Consider the following 17,194-nt stretch of genomic DNA (forward strand, 5'->3'; position numbering starts at 1 on the left):
TGTCTCCCTGATTCAACTGGTTGAATCAGTAGAGGAACCACTGGGTATTCTTTCATGGTGCTATTACATCATCTCATTTTCTTTCTGGCAAACTATCATTCTCATAGACTTCTGGTCCATTGCCCCTTTTGAAGAATTGGCAATTTCTTTCATTTGTCCATGGCAAAGGCGGCAGCCTTTCCTCAAGAGGGATTTTCTTTTCTGTGATCATGCCTTCCAATTTTTTGCTATTAAATGCCTTTCCTTTTCTGAAATGATGATGAAAGTAAAAGATGGTAATAATTTTTTTTCTAAGTTGCTCTTATTTAAAAAGTGAAATATTTAGTAGGGGCAACTGGGTGGCTCAGTCACTTAAGTGTCCAACTCTTGATCTTGGCTCAGGTCATGATCTCATGGTTTGTGGGAACAAGCCCCTTGTTGGGCTCTGCTGGGAGCAAGCCTGCTTGGGATTCTCTCTCCCTCCTAAGCTCCTCCCTGTCTCCCTTTCTCTCACTCTGTCTCTGTCTCTCTCTTTCTCTCTCTCTCTCTTCCCCCTCCCTCTCACCCTCTGTATCTCCCCCTCCCTCTCTCAATAAAGCTTTTTAGTAGTAAAGCTCCTTAGCAAGAAGTTTTTAGTAGTAAAGCTCCTTAGCAAGAAGTTTTAGCAGGCTTATTTTAGCAAACTTAAGCAAACTGTAGCAAGGTTTAAGAAAATTTTTATATTGTCTTTGATACAGGTCATCTTTAAGTTCATATGTTGTTGAAAAAAATTATGAATATAAATTGATATATGTTGCTATTTAATTTAATGGACTTTATCATATGTTTTTTTATCATAGTTATTTTAATGGCTGTAGGATATTTCACCATGTTGACCTCACTAAAACCATTTTCTTTAGGTAAATTAAAAATTTTTTCAGAGTCACCTGGGTGGCCCAGTTGGTTGAACATCTGACTTGGGTTCATGAGTTCAAGCCCCATGTTGGACTTTGCACTGACAGTGCAAAGCTCTGTTCAGATTCTCTGTCTCCCTCTCTCTCTGTCCCTCCCCTCCTCACGGTCACTCTTTCTCTCAAAAATGAATAAACGTTTTTAAAAAATCTTTAACTTTCATATTATAGTAACTGCAACATGGATTTTCAATACAGTTTTAATTTTTATTCCTTTGGTAAAACTTCTTCTCTAGAGAGATTAAACATTCTTGTTTTTACTCTTTTTATTTCACATTATGTGAATTCTTCTTCTTTTCATTTAACATTTGAAATAGCAATATTTTAATTAAAATAGCATATAGAATAATACAATAGAAATAGGAACACTTTATCATATTATAGAAATATTTCCACTTCTATTTTTATTTTTTCAGGAATATTTAGGTTTTATACAGTTTAATCTGGCAATATTTTCCCTTGTATATATTCTTCTATTTCCAAGCTGAAAAAGTTCTTATTATTCTGTAGGTCAAATAAATACATATTGAATATTCTGCTAGTTTCCATATTAAAATTGCAGGCATACCTCGTTTCATTCCACTTCACTTTTATGAGCTTTGCAGATGTGGTGTTTTTACAAATTGAAGGTTTATGGCAACCTTAGATTGAGCAAGTCTGTTGGCACCATTTTCCCAGCAGCATTTTAACAGAAAGAGTTGATTTTTATGGATGAGCAAATAAGGTGCTTTCTTGAGATGGAATCTGCTCTTGGTGAGTAGATTGTTGAAATGACAAGACGAAATTTAGAAGACAACATAAACTTAGTCAATAAAGCAGTGGTAGTATTTGAAAGGATGGACTCCCTTTTTACCCCTTTGCTCTAGTAAAAAGCTAAGAAGATGGTTAGCATTTTTTATCAATACACTATTTTTAAGGTATATACATTGTTTTTTTAGACCTATAACTATTGCCTACGTATACTAGATTACAGTACAGTGAAAACATAATTTTTGGGAAGCCCAAAAGTTTATTTGACTCACTTTATTGTGACATTTGCTTTATTGTAGTAGTCTGGAACTGAACCCGCAGTGTCTCTGAGATTTACCTGCATATCTTACATGTGACCATTTTGTGAGGTATTTATTTTGATGTATAATGTGCTGTTTCACGAAGTAGTTTCAGAGGTCATAGAGCTTTTCTGTTAAATATGCAAACTACCTGAGTCAGAATCTGTGGAACTAGGACCTGGGAATATTCATTTGAGATGATACTTGGTATTAGGATCTTACTGCTGCTATAAGAAATTGCTACACCTTTATGGCTTAAAGCAATGCAGATTTCTAGTCTCATAGTTCTGTAGGTCATAAGTTTAAAATGGGTTCAAAGGGCTGTGTTCCTTTTGGAGGCTCTAAAAGAAAATTGGTCTCCTTGACTTTTTAAGCTTTTAGAGGCCTCTTAGATTCCTTGGCTCATGGTCCCTTCGTCTATCTTCAGGACTAGCAATGTAGATCTTTTTTCTGCTCTCCTGCCTCTCTTTTATAAGGACTTGTGATTATGTTGGGCCCACCAGAAAAATCCAGAACCCCCTTCCCCATTTCACGATTTTTAACTTAGTCATGTCCATGAAGTTCCTTCTGAATGCAGTTACATATTTACAGATGCCAAAGATTGGGACTTGGACATGTTTGAGGGGCCATTATTCTGTCTACCACAATACTTAGACAAATAAAATTAACATTTGAGGACCTCTGGTATATGGTAGATACACAATGTTTTCCCCTCAATCTCCATATATACCAAACTTAATAAATAATTTCTATTGTGGAAAGGTTAAATTATTTTTCTATATAAATTTCACATATTTAATATCTTCTCCCTATATTCTTTTGGAATATTGACTGAGGTTACATTAAATTAGTGAATCTAGATAGAAATGACTATTTTTAAAGTGTTTATTTTTGAGAGAGAGCACAAGCAGGGAATGGCAGAAAGAGAGGGGGACGGAGAATCCCAAGCAGGCTCCGTGCTGTCAGCACAGAGCCCATTGCAGGGCTTGAACTCACAAACATACCAGGAATCATGAGATCATGAGCTGAGCTGAGCTGAAGTTAGACGCTTAACCAACTAAACTACCTAGGTGCCTCTAGACTCTTGAAAATTTCTAAGATGCTTTGGCTTATTAAGTATCAGTAGAACTATGTTTTATATAATAGTGTTTATTGTATGCCAGACACTGTGTTCAATATAACATACTGTTACTTATGAAATTGGTCATGCCATGAGATAGATATTACCTCCATTTTTCAGGAAAGTGAAGTTTAGAGAGACTAAATTTGTTTCCTTCACTACATAGATACTAGCAGCAGAACCAGGACTCAAATTATCCGTTAACCATAAAACTATACATATCCAGTCTTTTCACCCCATGATTGCACTATAGATTTACTTCAACCAATCATTATTAAACACGTATATTAATAGAAGTAGTTTTTACTTTAGTTAGAAATATGTAAGCATAAAGTATGAATGCAGTTTATATGAATACCTGCACTATAGCTATGTCTTTTTCCCCCTTCAATTAAGAGATTAGTTGGATATTGGTGCCAGGGTGGCTGAGTCAGTTGAATGTCCAACTGGTTCAGGTCATGATCTCACAGTCCATGAGTTCAAACCCCACATTGGGCTCTGAACTGTTGGCACAGCTGAGCCTGGGTGCCTTCCTAAGTTAAGTGTTTGACTTCGGCTAAGGTCATGATCTCACCATTGGTGGGTTCGAGACTCACATTGGGCTCTATACTGACAACTCAGAGCCTGGAGGCTACTTCAGATTCTGTGACTTCTTTCCCTCCCTCCTCCTCTCTCTTTCAAGATAAATAAACTTAAAAAAATTTAAATAAGCATAATTTTTTTTAATTTTTAAAAATTAAAAAATCCAAAGTTTGTTGGATAAATGATTTCATTCTTCAGGGTTGGGTTTCTTCTCAAAAGAGGCTGAGAAAGCATTCAATTAGTTCACTTTTTGTTTTCAAGATTATTAAAATATATTGCATTTAAATCTGAATCTGATAAAGCTGATAATTTCAATTATTTGGTTGGTTTGAAGCATGCACACCTACATTTTAAGTCTTTGAAATCAGTTTGCTTCTTATACTTGATGGAACATTGTAACTTCATTGGTAGATTATTTTCTTAGTGACAGATAAAATAGGTATGTCTTAGAATTGAAGACATCTTAAAATTGATGACATCTTAGATTTGATGAATTGGCAGTAGTAATTGTATATGAGATGACCATTCCATGTATAAACAGCCTATTTTTGGAAGTGAAACAATGTGAAAAATTACTAGTATTTGTAAAGATTAAATAAGATAAAATGTTCATCATAGTATCTAAGCACCATAGTAAGAACCTAAGAAGTATCAGCTTTAATTATAACTGTTTTTTTAAAACTGCATGATAGATCCACAACCATAGACCAGAGAGCATTGTCTAGCAGTCTTTCCATCAGTAGAAATGAGAGAAACCATTTTCCAGCTATTTTCTTTCTTTTATTTTAAATGTTTGTTTATTTATCTTGAGAGAGCGAGCACAAGCAGGAAGGAGCAGAGAGAGAAAGAGAGGTGGGGGGCGGGGATTCTGTCCTGTGTAGTCTCCATGCTCTCAGCATCATGTGGAGCTGGATCCCATGAACCATGAGATCTTGACCTGAGCCAAAATCAAAAGTCAGATGCTTAAGCAACTGAGCCACCGAGGCACCCCTCCAGCTATTTTCTATAGACAACTCCTTTTACAAACAGAAATCCAACTGTCATTAAATTAATATTTCCCAGACTTCTGTATTTACAAACTGCTGAAAGCCATCATTGTACAATGTATTGTACTGCTCATTAGGGACTCTTATTCTGGCATAGTCTCAAAATGTAGAATTTAATATATATGGATATTAATAGTGTAATCTAGGGGAATTTTATTCAAGAAAAACAGCATCAGAAGTTATATGAAAAAAAGTTTATTGTCAGTAGACTTGGACAACGTCAGTTATTATAAGAACTGTCTTCCCTCACTTAACAATTTTTTTACTTGTGGTGCAAATCCAGTAACAAATAATGTTACAGAGACAGCATTTCTCAATTCTTCCAGTAACTAACCTTTTTTTTCCGGGCCCTGAGGACTTCCAAATATATTCATACTTATCAGGCATTAAACTGCTTAAAGTAAACATAAACTGTGTTAATCTAAGTTTTACAGGAGGCTTGTTTTGTTTTGTTTTGTTGGTTGTAGAACAGTAAAGACTCCTGAACTTAGACACTTTTATTTTTTGGTTTGGCCTTCTATAATTTTTGTTTTTTTCCTACATAATTGATGCTTCTTGAGGGAATCATTTTAAGTATAATTTTAGGATAAGTGAGTATATTTTCATTATTGATTTTTACTTTTTTTAATGGAAAAATAAATATTTCAGGGAATTTTTTATAAAAGGTAAATTTTTTTAATTAGTAACTTTATTTGTTTAGAACAGTTTTAGTTTCACAGCAAAACTGAGCACAAAGTACAGAGTTCCCATATATGCCCTGTCCCCACAGATGTACAACCTCCCCATTATCCATGCCACCCATGCCACAATGGTGGCATTTATTTTTATTGTTTTTAATAGTTTATTGTCAAATTGGTTTCCATATAACACCCAGTGCTCATCCCCACAAGTGCCCTCCTCCATGCCCATCACCCCCCCTTCCCCTCTCCCCGACCCCCATCTGCCCTCAGCGGTCGCTCCGCTGATGATGGGAGTTTCCACTTCAGGAGTTTTGTGTCTCAGGGTTTGCCTCCCTTCCTCTCCCCACTATTTTCCCCCTTCTTCTCCCCCATTTTCCTCCATTAAGTTCCTCCTAATCCTCCTATACGTGCAAACATACGGTATCTGTCCTTCTCTGCCTGACTTATTTCGCTCAGCATAACATCCTTGTGTTCCATCCATGTTGCTACACATGGCCAGATTTCATTCTTTCTCATTGCCATGTAGTATTCCATGGTATAGATAAACCACATCTTCTTGATCCATTCGTCCGTTGATGGACACTTAGGCTCTTTCCATGTTTTGGCTATTGTTGAGAGTGCTGCTATGAACTTTGGGGTACACGTGCCTTTATGCATTAGCACTCCTGTATCCCTTGAGTAAATTCCTAGGAGTGCTATTGCTGGGTCATAGGGGAGTTCTGTGAAATTTTTGAGGAACCTCCACACTGTTTTCCAGAGGGGCTGTACCACTTTACATTCCCACCAACAGTGTAGGAGGATGCCCATTTCTCCACATCCTCACCAGCATGTAGAGTCCTCTGATTTGCTCAGTTTAGCCACTCTTATCGGTGTGAGGTGGTATCTCAGTGTGGTTTTGATTTGCATTTCCCTGATGAGGGATGCTGAGCATCGTTTCATGTGTCTGTTGTTGGCCATCTGGATGTCCTCTTTGGAGAAGTGTCTGTTCATATCTTCTGCCCATTTCTTCACTGGGTTGTTTGTTTTTCGGGTGTGGAGTTTGGTGAGTTCCTTATAGATTCTGGATATCAACCCTTTATCTGATATGTCATTTGCAACTATCTTTTCCCATTCCGTTGGTTGCCTATTAGTTTTGTGGGTTGTTTCCTTTGCTGTGCAGAAGCTTTTAATCTTGATGAGGTCCCAATCGTTTATTTTTGCTCTTGATTCCCTTGCTTTTGGGGATGTGTCAAGTAAGAAGTTGCTGCGGTGGAGGTCAAGGAGGTTGTTTCCTGCTTTCTCCTCTAGGGTGTTGATGGTTTCCTGTCTCACATTCAGGTCCTTTATCCATTTTGAGTTTATTTTTGTGCATGGTGTGAGAAAATGATCTAGTTTCATTCTTCTGCATGTTGCTGTCCAGTTCTCCCAACACCATCTGTTAAAAAGGCTGTCTTTTTTCCATTGGATATTCTTTCCTGCTTTGTCAAAGATCAGTTGGCTGTATACTTTTGGGTCCACTTCTGAGTTCTCAATTCTGTTCCATTGGTCTATGTGTCTGTTTTTGTGCCAATACCATACTGTCTTGATGATGACAGCTTTGTAGTAGAGGCTAAAGTCTGGGATGGTGATACCTCCCGTTTTGGTTTTATTTTTCAGTATTACTTTGGCTATTCGGGGTCTTTTGTGGTTCCATACAAATTTTTGGATAGTTTGTTCTAGTTTTGAGAAGTATGCTGGTGCAATTTTGATTGGAATTGCATTGAATGTGTAGAGTGCTTTAGGTAGTAATGACATCTTAACTATATTTATTCTTCCTATCCATGAGCATGGAATGTTTTTCCATTTCTTTGTGTCTTCTTCAATTTCCTTCATAAGTTTTCTATAGTTTTCATCATACAGATCTCTTATATCTTTGGTTAGGTTTATTCCTAGTTATTTTATGGTTTTTTGTACAATTGTGAATGGGATCCGTTACTTGATTTTCTGTTGCTTCATTATTGGTATAAAAATGCAACCGATTTCTGTACATTGATTTTGTACCCTAAAACTGCTGAATTCATGGATCAGTTCTAGTAGGCTTCTGGTGGAGTCGTCCGGTTTTCTGTGTAGCATATCATGTCATCTGCGAAAAGTGAGAGAATGTGCTATTAGCACATTCTTATCCATAAGATTGTTTCTGTTTGTGTGTCTGATGGCTGATGCTAGGACNGAAAGACTTTTATGTGTCCTCCTATTCTGAATGAGAGGCTTGCTGGATAGAGGGTTCTTGGCTGCATATTTTTTCCATTCATCACATTGAAGACTTCCTGCCATTCCTTTCTGGCCTGGCAAGTTTCAGTAGATAGGTCTGTCACCGCTCTGATAGGTTTCCCTTTGTATGTTAGGGCCCTTTTTTCCCTAGCTGCTTTCAGAATTCTCTCTTTGTCCTTATATTTTGCCAGTTTCACTAGGATATGTCATGCAGAAGATCAATTCAGGTTACATCTGAGGGGAGTTCTCTGTACCTCTTGGATTTCAACGTCTGTTTCCTTCCCCAGATTGGGGAAGTTCTCTGACTTGTTCAAGGACTCCTTCAGCATCTTTCCCTCTCTCTTCCTCTTCTGGAATTCCTATGATATGGGTATTATTCCTTTTAATTGTATCGCTGAGTTCTCGAGCTCTCCTTTTGTGTTCCTGGATCAATTTATCTCTCTTTTTCTCAGCTTTCTCTTTTTCTATAATTGTGTCTGCTAAATCACTTATTCTCCTTTCTGCTTCTTCAATCCATGCATTGGACGCCTCCATTTTATTTTGCATCTCATTTATAGCATTTTTTAATTCATCACAACTATTTTTAAGCTCCATCGTTTTTGTAGCAATAGTTTGTCTGATGTCTTCCATGCCTTTTTCAAGCCCAGCAATTAATTTTATGACTGTTGTTCTAAATTTTTGTTCATTTATGTTGCTTATATCTGTTTTGAGCAGTTCTTTAGCTGTCATTTCTTCCTGGAGTTTCTTTGGAGGAGTGTTCTTCCATTTCATCATTTTGGTTAGCTTTCTACCTCTTGTTAGTTTTAAAGGCTTGTTATGTACTCTGCACCTGCCAGTGCTGCTGTACCAAAGAATGCTCTTTGACTGTCCAGGGCCTGTCCGTTCAGAAAGTGTACTTTGAATGGTGTCTCTTGGTCTCTCTTGTTGAGACCTTGGTTATTTTTCTACTTGTAGTGGTATTTGGGACTCTCCACCATGTGTAATTTGGCTTGTTTCTTGAGGTCGCCAGGTGAATGAATCCTGCAGCAGTGAACTAGATACTGAGGACAATGGATAATAGTTTGGAAAACTTCATTGAATTGCTGGTCCTGATGGCTCAGGGAATTTGTAGGATTGAGGGAGCTCTAGCAATCGCAAAGCTCTTAAGAACATTAAACCTAGCCAGTTACTCTTCAAATAATAAGAAATAATGGTCGATGGAATGGTAATGATGTCTACCATTGAATTCATCTCCAACCAAAATTTGATCTTGTCATCCACTGCCGCAAATCTCAACCCAAAATAGAAACTAAAGAACACATTGAAAGTCAAATCAATAGGGATGGTTTTGTCTTCGTATGAAGAATAGCTTCCAACAGGGTTAAAAGAGTTGATGAAATAGATTATAAGAGAGCCAATGCTTGGGACAAATACAAGGATCATGATGAATTACACAGTCATAAAAATAATACTACTTGCTAAAATCTAGGAGACAAGGCCAAGGACGAACTCAGAGGAAAAATTTTTGTAAAACAAACTCCACCCAAGACCCTGGAGAGACTGGGCCGGCCCAGAGCACGTGTGTACTCAATGGTGGCATTTATTACAGTCAGTGAACCTGTGTTGACGTATCATCATCACCCAGAGTCCACATTTTATATTAGAGTTCACTCTTGGTGAATAAACATCGATGTTTTTTTTCTGGCATTTTATAGGAGGTTCATCTCTTTTAACATGTGGTTATTTTAACTGAAAAATAAGTAACATACATTGAAAAATGGTATGTTTTTTGGCAGTTGTTGTCCAGATGCTTTTTGGCTTTTAAAAAAATTGCACTCATGGAGTATTCTAAATTAAGTTAAAAATGGCATTTCTTTGAGGGATTTATTTTACACACTTAGTATCAAATCAGAGCAACTTTTTATAAGCCTTCTCAACCTGATAAAGAATATCTATGAAAAATCTACACTTAACATCACACTTTGTGGTGAAATATTGAAAACTTTTTTACTAAGATCAGAAACACGGCATGCACCATAGCCACTTCTAGAGCATATTGTATACCTAGCCAGTGCTATAAGGTGAGAAAAAGAAATTGGCATTAAAAACTGGAAAGAAAGAAGCAAAATTCTATTTGCAGTAACATACTGTTTTCTGTATTTTATATAGAAAACCCTAACATAAAGCATATAGGAATGAATGAGCTAAGCTCTGTCTTCAGGAAGCTCACTGGCTAGTAACTTTAATACCAATAATAAGAAATGTCTGCCTGAGGAAGTAAGAAGGTTTCACCTGTACCTCTGTTATGTGATTTTTTAAAAAAATCTGACTCTTAAGAAGAATTTGGGCTTTAAATTGTAAGTAATGGAACCATTATGGAGACTTAAGCCAACATGATCACATTTATATTTTAGAATGAATTCTAACAAGGGGGATGGGGCTAGATGGGAAGGGTAAGAGACTAGTTATACAAGAGTAATCACAGGGCTACTGTAATTATCATTGTAGGAGATCATGGCCGTTAGGGTGCTGAGGTGGCTCAGTTGGTTAAGCATGCGACTTCATCTCAGGTCATGATCTCACAGTTCATGGCTTCGAGCCCCGTGTCAGGTTCTGTGCTGGCAGCTCAGAGCCTAGAGCTTGTTTCTGATTCTGTGTCTCCCTCTCTCTCTGCCCTCCCCCACTCATGCTCTGTCTCTGTCTCAAAAATAAAGAAACTATTAAAAAAATCTTTAAAGAGAGATCATGGCCTTAGTAGTTTTGGCAGAGGTCATAAAGTGAGGAAGAAAGTGGCTAGAGTTATTTAAGAAGTACAATTTATAGGGCTGAATTACAAAGTTTTTGGCTTCGGCAGTTGAGCATGTATAATGTAAGACTATATAGAAAACTCAAGAGGGAAGAGCAAATTTGGCATTGGAGGGACATGGTTGGTAGGAGGGAGTAGGATATAATGTACTTAGTGAATTCTAAATGGATTTATCTTTATTTTTATTTTCTTTTTTTTTTTAATTTTTTTTTCTTTATTTTTATTTTCATTTTCCCTTTATTCCTTGCTGTTTTCTGTCTTAATTTTCTCTTCTTGTCACCACCTTAACTTCATTAAGTGGTCATGCCATAGAACAAAAGGGGTATTTCCCTCCTTTTGAGTAAGAGCAATCTCATGATTCAGTGTTTGACATGCCTCACTTGTAATCATCACAGCAATTATGTAAGGTGCTTACAGAGTTACAATTGTTAGGAAGTCACCAGTACTACCCACTTTTTCTCCGAGTCCCAACTAGAAGTATATACACATGATTGATAGTAGAATAAAAGTATCACTTTATTAAATTGGGCATGCAGCCTTTAATACCCCAAGTGCAAGGCTTTTGGAAACCCATTTATGCCTTGTGTTTTCACTCCCTCTTTTATTAATTGGGAACATGTAGGCTGTAGGGGACAAGCTCTAGCTTGCCTTATCCATGAATCTAGAGCTAAATACAAGACTACCTCCTCTGAGTTTCAGGAAGGAATAGGAAATATGGAGCCAAATGGAGCTAAATGACTGTTAGTTTTTGTGTATTAGTCAGCTTGGCTTGCCATAACAAAAGGGCATAGACTAGGTGGCTTAATCAGCAGGAAATCCTTTTTCTCAGTTATGAAGGCTGGTAAGTCCAACATCAAGGTGCCAGCTGATTTTGTTCTTAGTAAGGGTTTCCTAACTTGCAGCCAGATTTTATCTCATTGTGTGCCCACATGGTCTTTCCTGGGTACATATGCCTGGAGAAAGACAGAACTCTTCTTTTTTTTTTTTTTTTTTAAATATTTTTATTTATTTCAAGGAGAGAGAGAGACAGCGTGAGCAGGGGAGGGTCAGAGAGAGAGAGGGAGACACAGACTCCGAAATAGGCTCCGGGCTCTGAGCTGGCAGTCAGCACAGAGCCCGACGCGGGGCTCGAACCCACGAACCGCGAGATCATGACCCAAGCGAAAGTCGGACGCTTAACCGACTAAGCCACCCAGGTGCCCCTGGAACTCTTCTTTTTATAAGGCCACCATTCCTATTGGATTAGGGCCTTACCCTATAACTTCCTTTAACCTTAATTGCCTCCTAAAAGCCCTGTCTCCAAATACAGTAACATTGGAGGTTAGGGCTTCAACATTAAGTTTTAAGGGGACACATTTGAGTCCATAGCACTTGGTAGCCTCACTTGAGGGGTGGTTCAATGGCTTAAAATCACACCATTCATTTAATTTCCAAATAATTAAGAGATTTTCTTGATATCTTTCTCTTACTGGTTTCTAAATTAATTCTATTGTGGCTAGCAAATACACTTTGCTTAATTTAAATCCTTTTAAATTTATCAAGGCTTGTTTTATGGCTCAGAATGTGGTCAATTTATCTTGGTAAATGTTTTTGGGTACCTAGTAAAAATGTGTATTCTGCTTTTGTTGAGTGAAGCATTCTGTAAATGAGAGGTCAAGTTGATTATATTGTTCAAGTTTTTTATATTCTTACTGATTATCTGTTATTTGTTTTATTGATTATTGAAAAGGAGGTGTTGAAATTTCCCAATATAACTGCGAATTTGTTTCTCCTTACAATTCTATCAGTTTTCACTTTACACATTTTGAAGCTATTTTATTAGGTGCATAAATGTTTAGGGCTGTTATGCTTTCTTGGTGGATTGGCTTCATTAACATCATGAAATAGCCATCATTATTACTTGCAATATCATTTGCCCTGGAATCAATTTCATCTGATATTAATATAGCCACTCTAGTGTTCTTTTAATTAATGTTAGGATGCTGTATCTTTTTCTCATCTTTAACTTTTAGTCTCTTTGTGTCTTTATATTCAAAATGAGTTTTTTATAGGTAATATATAGTTGTGTCTTTTTTAAGTCCAATCTGCCAATCTGCTTTTTAATTAGACCATTCACATTTAAGGTTATTGTTGATATGGGTGAGATTAAATCTACCATTTTACAATTTACTTTCTGTTTGCCCCTTTTTGTCCTCTTTGTTCCTTTTTCTTTTTTTTTTTTGTTTGTCATCTTTTGGATATTTTTTTTCTAATTGCAGTTTTCTCCTTTGTTAACTTAGTAATTATAATTTGTTTTGTGGTGGGTTTTTTTGGTTTTGATTTTGATTCTTTTTTGTTTTTTGTTTTTGGCATTTTACTTTTTAAAGGTATGTGATAATCATCTTTAATTTGTTACAGTTTACCTTTAAGCACAGTATACCACTTTTTGTATAGTATACAACCCTACAGTGTAATTTCATTTCACCCTCTTCTGGCCTTTATACTATTGTTATGAAGCATTTTACTTTTACATTGTTAAAACCACACTTTTTTTTTCCTTTAAGTAGTCAATTCTATTTAAAAGTAGTTTGAAAATCATTTTATATGTACCTGTATATTTATGATTTCCAGTGTTGTTTGTGTAGATCCACATTTCCACATGTTATCATTTTCCTTCTACAGAGAACTTCATTTAACATTTTTAGTAGTGCAGGTCTGTGGTTGATTACTTTTTCACCGTGTATGTGTGTGTGTATGTGTGTGTAAAGAAGCATTCTCCTTGGTTTTTTTTAAGGATTCTAGGTTGATAGTTTTTGTTGTTTGTTTTTTTCTGGTACTACTTTTCTTTTTCTCTAGAGCTGTCCTTTTGTGTGCCACTCGTTCTTGTCTGTTTGCCCTGTGACTCTAGCAACCTTGACTTCCCTTCCCCTTAATTCCTTTGTCCTCCATTCAGAGAGACTGTTAGGCTCTGTCTGGCTCCCCTTCCCTACACTTCAGCTTGGAAACTTACTCAAGACAGTAAGGATGGCAGTTGTAGGGCTCACCTGTTGATTTCCCTCTCAGAGAACATCGTCCTTCACTGCCTCTTGTCCAGTGTCTGAAAATAGTTGTTTTGTGTATTTTGTGTGATTTAAGGTGTGTGGGTAAATCAAGTCCCTTTTACTCCATTTGACTGGAAATGGCCCAATAATTACCAAAATCAAACTAGTCAGACTAGCCACTTCACCTGCCTTGTGGGAGAATTCATAAAATGGAATTAGCCTTTTCCTCTCCTTACGTCCTCTGGTGGAAAGGTAAGGCTAGTGATAAAGTCCTGCTCTCCCTGTGTACAGAGACCCCTCCTGAGTAAAAGGAAGAAGTGTCTTTTTTTCCCGACACTTACTACCATTTTATAAATGAGGAAATAAATAACATGCCTGAACTTTCCCAGGATTGACACTGGATCTTCTGTCTTTGTGACAATGGTAAAATTTTGAATTTCAAATCCTACAGTGAATGTTTTGCCCATTGCAGTTATGAAATAGTTATTAAAGGCCAACTTTGTTTTCACATTTTTACATGAATTTTAATTTTTACTTTGTCCGTCAGTTTGTATATAATCTCATTTCATTTCTGAAGATGTGAAGATTTTATATTTTGTTGAATCAAATACATTACGAAGGAAATACCCCATTAAATCAATAATTTCTTGATTTATATTCTGATCCTTTATATGAAAACCTCACTAGATATGTTTTCTGACTGTAAGGAGCAATACATCTATTTATAGTGGGTTTTTAAATACTTGTCAACTAACCCTGAGTGCTATTTAAGGTTTAGTAATAATTGATACATAATCTCATAATTCCTGCCATAGAAGGATATGCCAGAAATCAAGGGTAGATTCTTTTTTTCTCAGAAATTTATCAGAGAATAGAATTATTATTTCAACTTGCCTACAGTATTTGAATTTACTTCTACTTGATCATAAAGCTTACTTTTTTCTCCCATTTAGGCCACAGGTACAGAACTATCACAGTGCTTTAGAAGAGTATCAAATTTCAGTATTTTGGGTTTAAAATGAATTATAATTTTGGCATCTTATTTAACCCTTAGCAGAATTAATCTTTAAGGTCATTTATGTAAAACCAATAGAAGAATGTGAGTAATACAGTTATCAAGTAATAAATCATCTTTTAGATACCAGAGAAATAATTACAAGAACTACTTGTTTAAGTTTCAGTCAATATTTTATGCTTACTAGACTAAAGCATTGTACCTTTTGAGCACTATTATGAACTAAAATCACAATGAATTGGCCTTTCTTCTTTAAAATGTTTTTAATCAGTGGATATACAACTACTTATAATTAAGAGAATGTTACTTAAGAAAGACTAACATGGTCCTTGGCTATATATAGTATTGATTTTGATAATTAGCTTCTTCACAGTGTAGAATTAAATAATTGTATCCACAAAATTTTTTTTAATGTTTATTTTTGAGAGAGTGCAAGTGGAGGAGGCATGGGGGGTTGGTGCAGAGGATCTGAAGCAGGCTCTACACTGACAGCAGAGAGCTCAAGTGTGGGGCTTGAACCCACCAAAAGATCATGACCTGAACCGAAGTCAGATGCTCAATGAACAGCCACCCAGGAGCCTCTCCACAAATACATATATATAAAGAGAAATTTTGCATGTTTTACTTTTTACTAGCCTCTCTGACATGCTTCTAATATTAGAATGACCTGGATCAATAATAGCCAGTGTGCATACTCTGTAGTATTTCCCACTCACTGTGCCCAATTCAATATTATTGCCACTGTAGTGAGGGACACCAGTTTTGGCCAACGTGACATAGTATTTTATTTCCGATTTCCTCAAGGCTGGGCAGTTGTTGGTGAGGATGACCAGTTTTGCTTTGCCATGTCTGATCATTTTCGGAATCTGCTTGTACCCCAGCACATACTTTCCACTTTTCATAATGAGTTGGAGCCTAGAGTTGATTGACTCCAGAGACTTTTTCATCTTCTTTGTGGCCACCATCTTCCTGCCTTAGATGTGCAAGGGCCCCAACCAAAAGCAGCCACCAGGATGGCTTGGAGAGAGAAAAAGCTCACAAATAGCTTTGAATGCCTTTTATATGCAGTCATAGTCCTGTGTATTGAGGCTATGTCAGTCAATAGAACTGACCAAAATCCCTACCATTATAGAGTTTACAGGCAGCAGACAAGTAGTCACAATATAAATAATTAAATCATATAGTTTATAAGGGGAATCATTTGGCTAATAGAAGTGATTTAAGTTCTATAACAAACAAAAAAGAGTCCATGACTTGTAGCAAACTACATCACAAGACGCCAGCGGCACCCTAAGGAAGCAAGTGATAGTTGTACAACTTTGTTGTAGTACAGACTAGGTCTATTGTATATTTAGTGACATTTACTTACCCCCAAAGCAAATACTGTGCTAATGTGAAAGCAAAGGGCTGCTTATTCAATTTCAAAAGAAAGTATTGTGAGCCATGCAGTTACTTGGATCAGCATTGTATTTTAGAGCATTTTAGTTACTTATCCAACCAATAAGGAAATCTCTGAAGTTTTCATTAATAGTAGCTTTCATTTGTGTTCAATGCAAAATAAGTCTTGCTTGAAAGCTTGATTTTTACATGAAAAAAAGTAAAATTCTAGAAATAATCTATATGGCAAATTAGCCTTAGATATCTGTCCTCTATTACTTTTATCAGCTTTGGATATTGTAAAAATTTACAAAGTATTATAAATTGAGTATTGTCTTTTTTCTTTCTTTTATACTATTGATTCTTCACCTTAATATTTTAATCAATTCCTAGAATCCCAAAGCTGGCATGGTGTTTTAGAGGTGTATAATCTGACAGTAGTCAGAGAAACCTAGAGCAAAAGAGGTTAATAATGGAGACTGTAGACTTCATGAATCCCATTTTATTTTTCACTAGATCGTACTGTCTCACAGTGCAACATTCTCACATGTCAGTTTTCTATGAGCACTGGCTTATTTTTTTTCACATTTATAAAAGAATATAGTAAGTTGTTTAAGTTATGGAGCACATCATCCACACAAAGAGTATGTACATTGTAATTTCTCATGCAGTAGCTGCCAAAAGTCTCACACAGTCCCTTGTGTGGTGACTCATGTGTGCCTTGCCTCAATTATAGCTCTACCAGTCACACTCAAAATATCTGCTGTTTTAAATTTTGTGTTATTTCTTTCTATTTCATTACACTTTGACCACATATGTATGTGATCAAGTATGTTGTTTAATTTTGCTTGTTTCTGACACATTTATGTAAATAGAATCATTCTACTTAGTCTTCTATAACCTGTGTGTACCTTATTCTTATGTTTATGCACTTATTCTTGTGTTTATGTCCATTGTTATATTGTGTCCCATTATATGAATATACCAAAGTTTACCCGTTTTATAGATGGTAGACATTTGTTATTGTTTTTACAATTTTTGTTATTACAGACAGCCCTTCTTTGAATATTATCATATTGGTCTCCTAGTGAATGGGCAGAAAATTTTCTCTGGATTATATACCTAGCAGAGTAATTATTGAGTTGTAGGACATGCATTTCTTTGCTAGATAATGCCAGGTTATTTTCAAAATGGTTGTACCAGGGTATACTTTTACTAGCAGTATATGAGTATCTCAGTTGCTCTACAAATTTATCAACACTTACTTGGTCAGACTAATTTTTCCCCCTTAAATCTGGTAATTTTGAAGTGATCAGTCATTGTGTCAGGTGAATGTGATAACCACGACACCATGGAAACCTG

At 36.3% G+C, this 17,194-nt stretch overlaps 1 protein-coding gene and 1 pseudogene across 4 annotated transcripts in view; one reads left to right on the forward strand and one right to left on the reverse strand.

The window, feature by feature from the left end:
- The window catches only part of ATOSA (atos homolog A), a 95,253-nt gene that overhangs the window by 33,137 nt on the left and 44,922 nt on the right, over window positions 1-17,194 (forward strand). The gene's annotated exons all lie outside the window — the stretch shown is intronic.
- LOC144231789 (large ribosomal subunit protein eL30 pseudogene) lies at window positions 7,455-15,420 on the reverse strand (annotated as a pseudogene).

The sequence above is a fragment of the Crocuta crocuta genome, unplaced genomic scaffold (assembly GCF_008692635.1).
Source record: "Crocuta crocuta isolate KB4526 unplaced genomic scaffold, BGI_CrCroc_1.0 scaffold102, whole genome shotgun sequence".
Classification (NCBI taxonomy): Eukaryota; Metazoa; Chordata; class Mammalia; order Carnivora; family Hyaenidae; genus Crocuta; species Crocuta crocuta.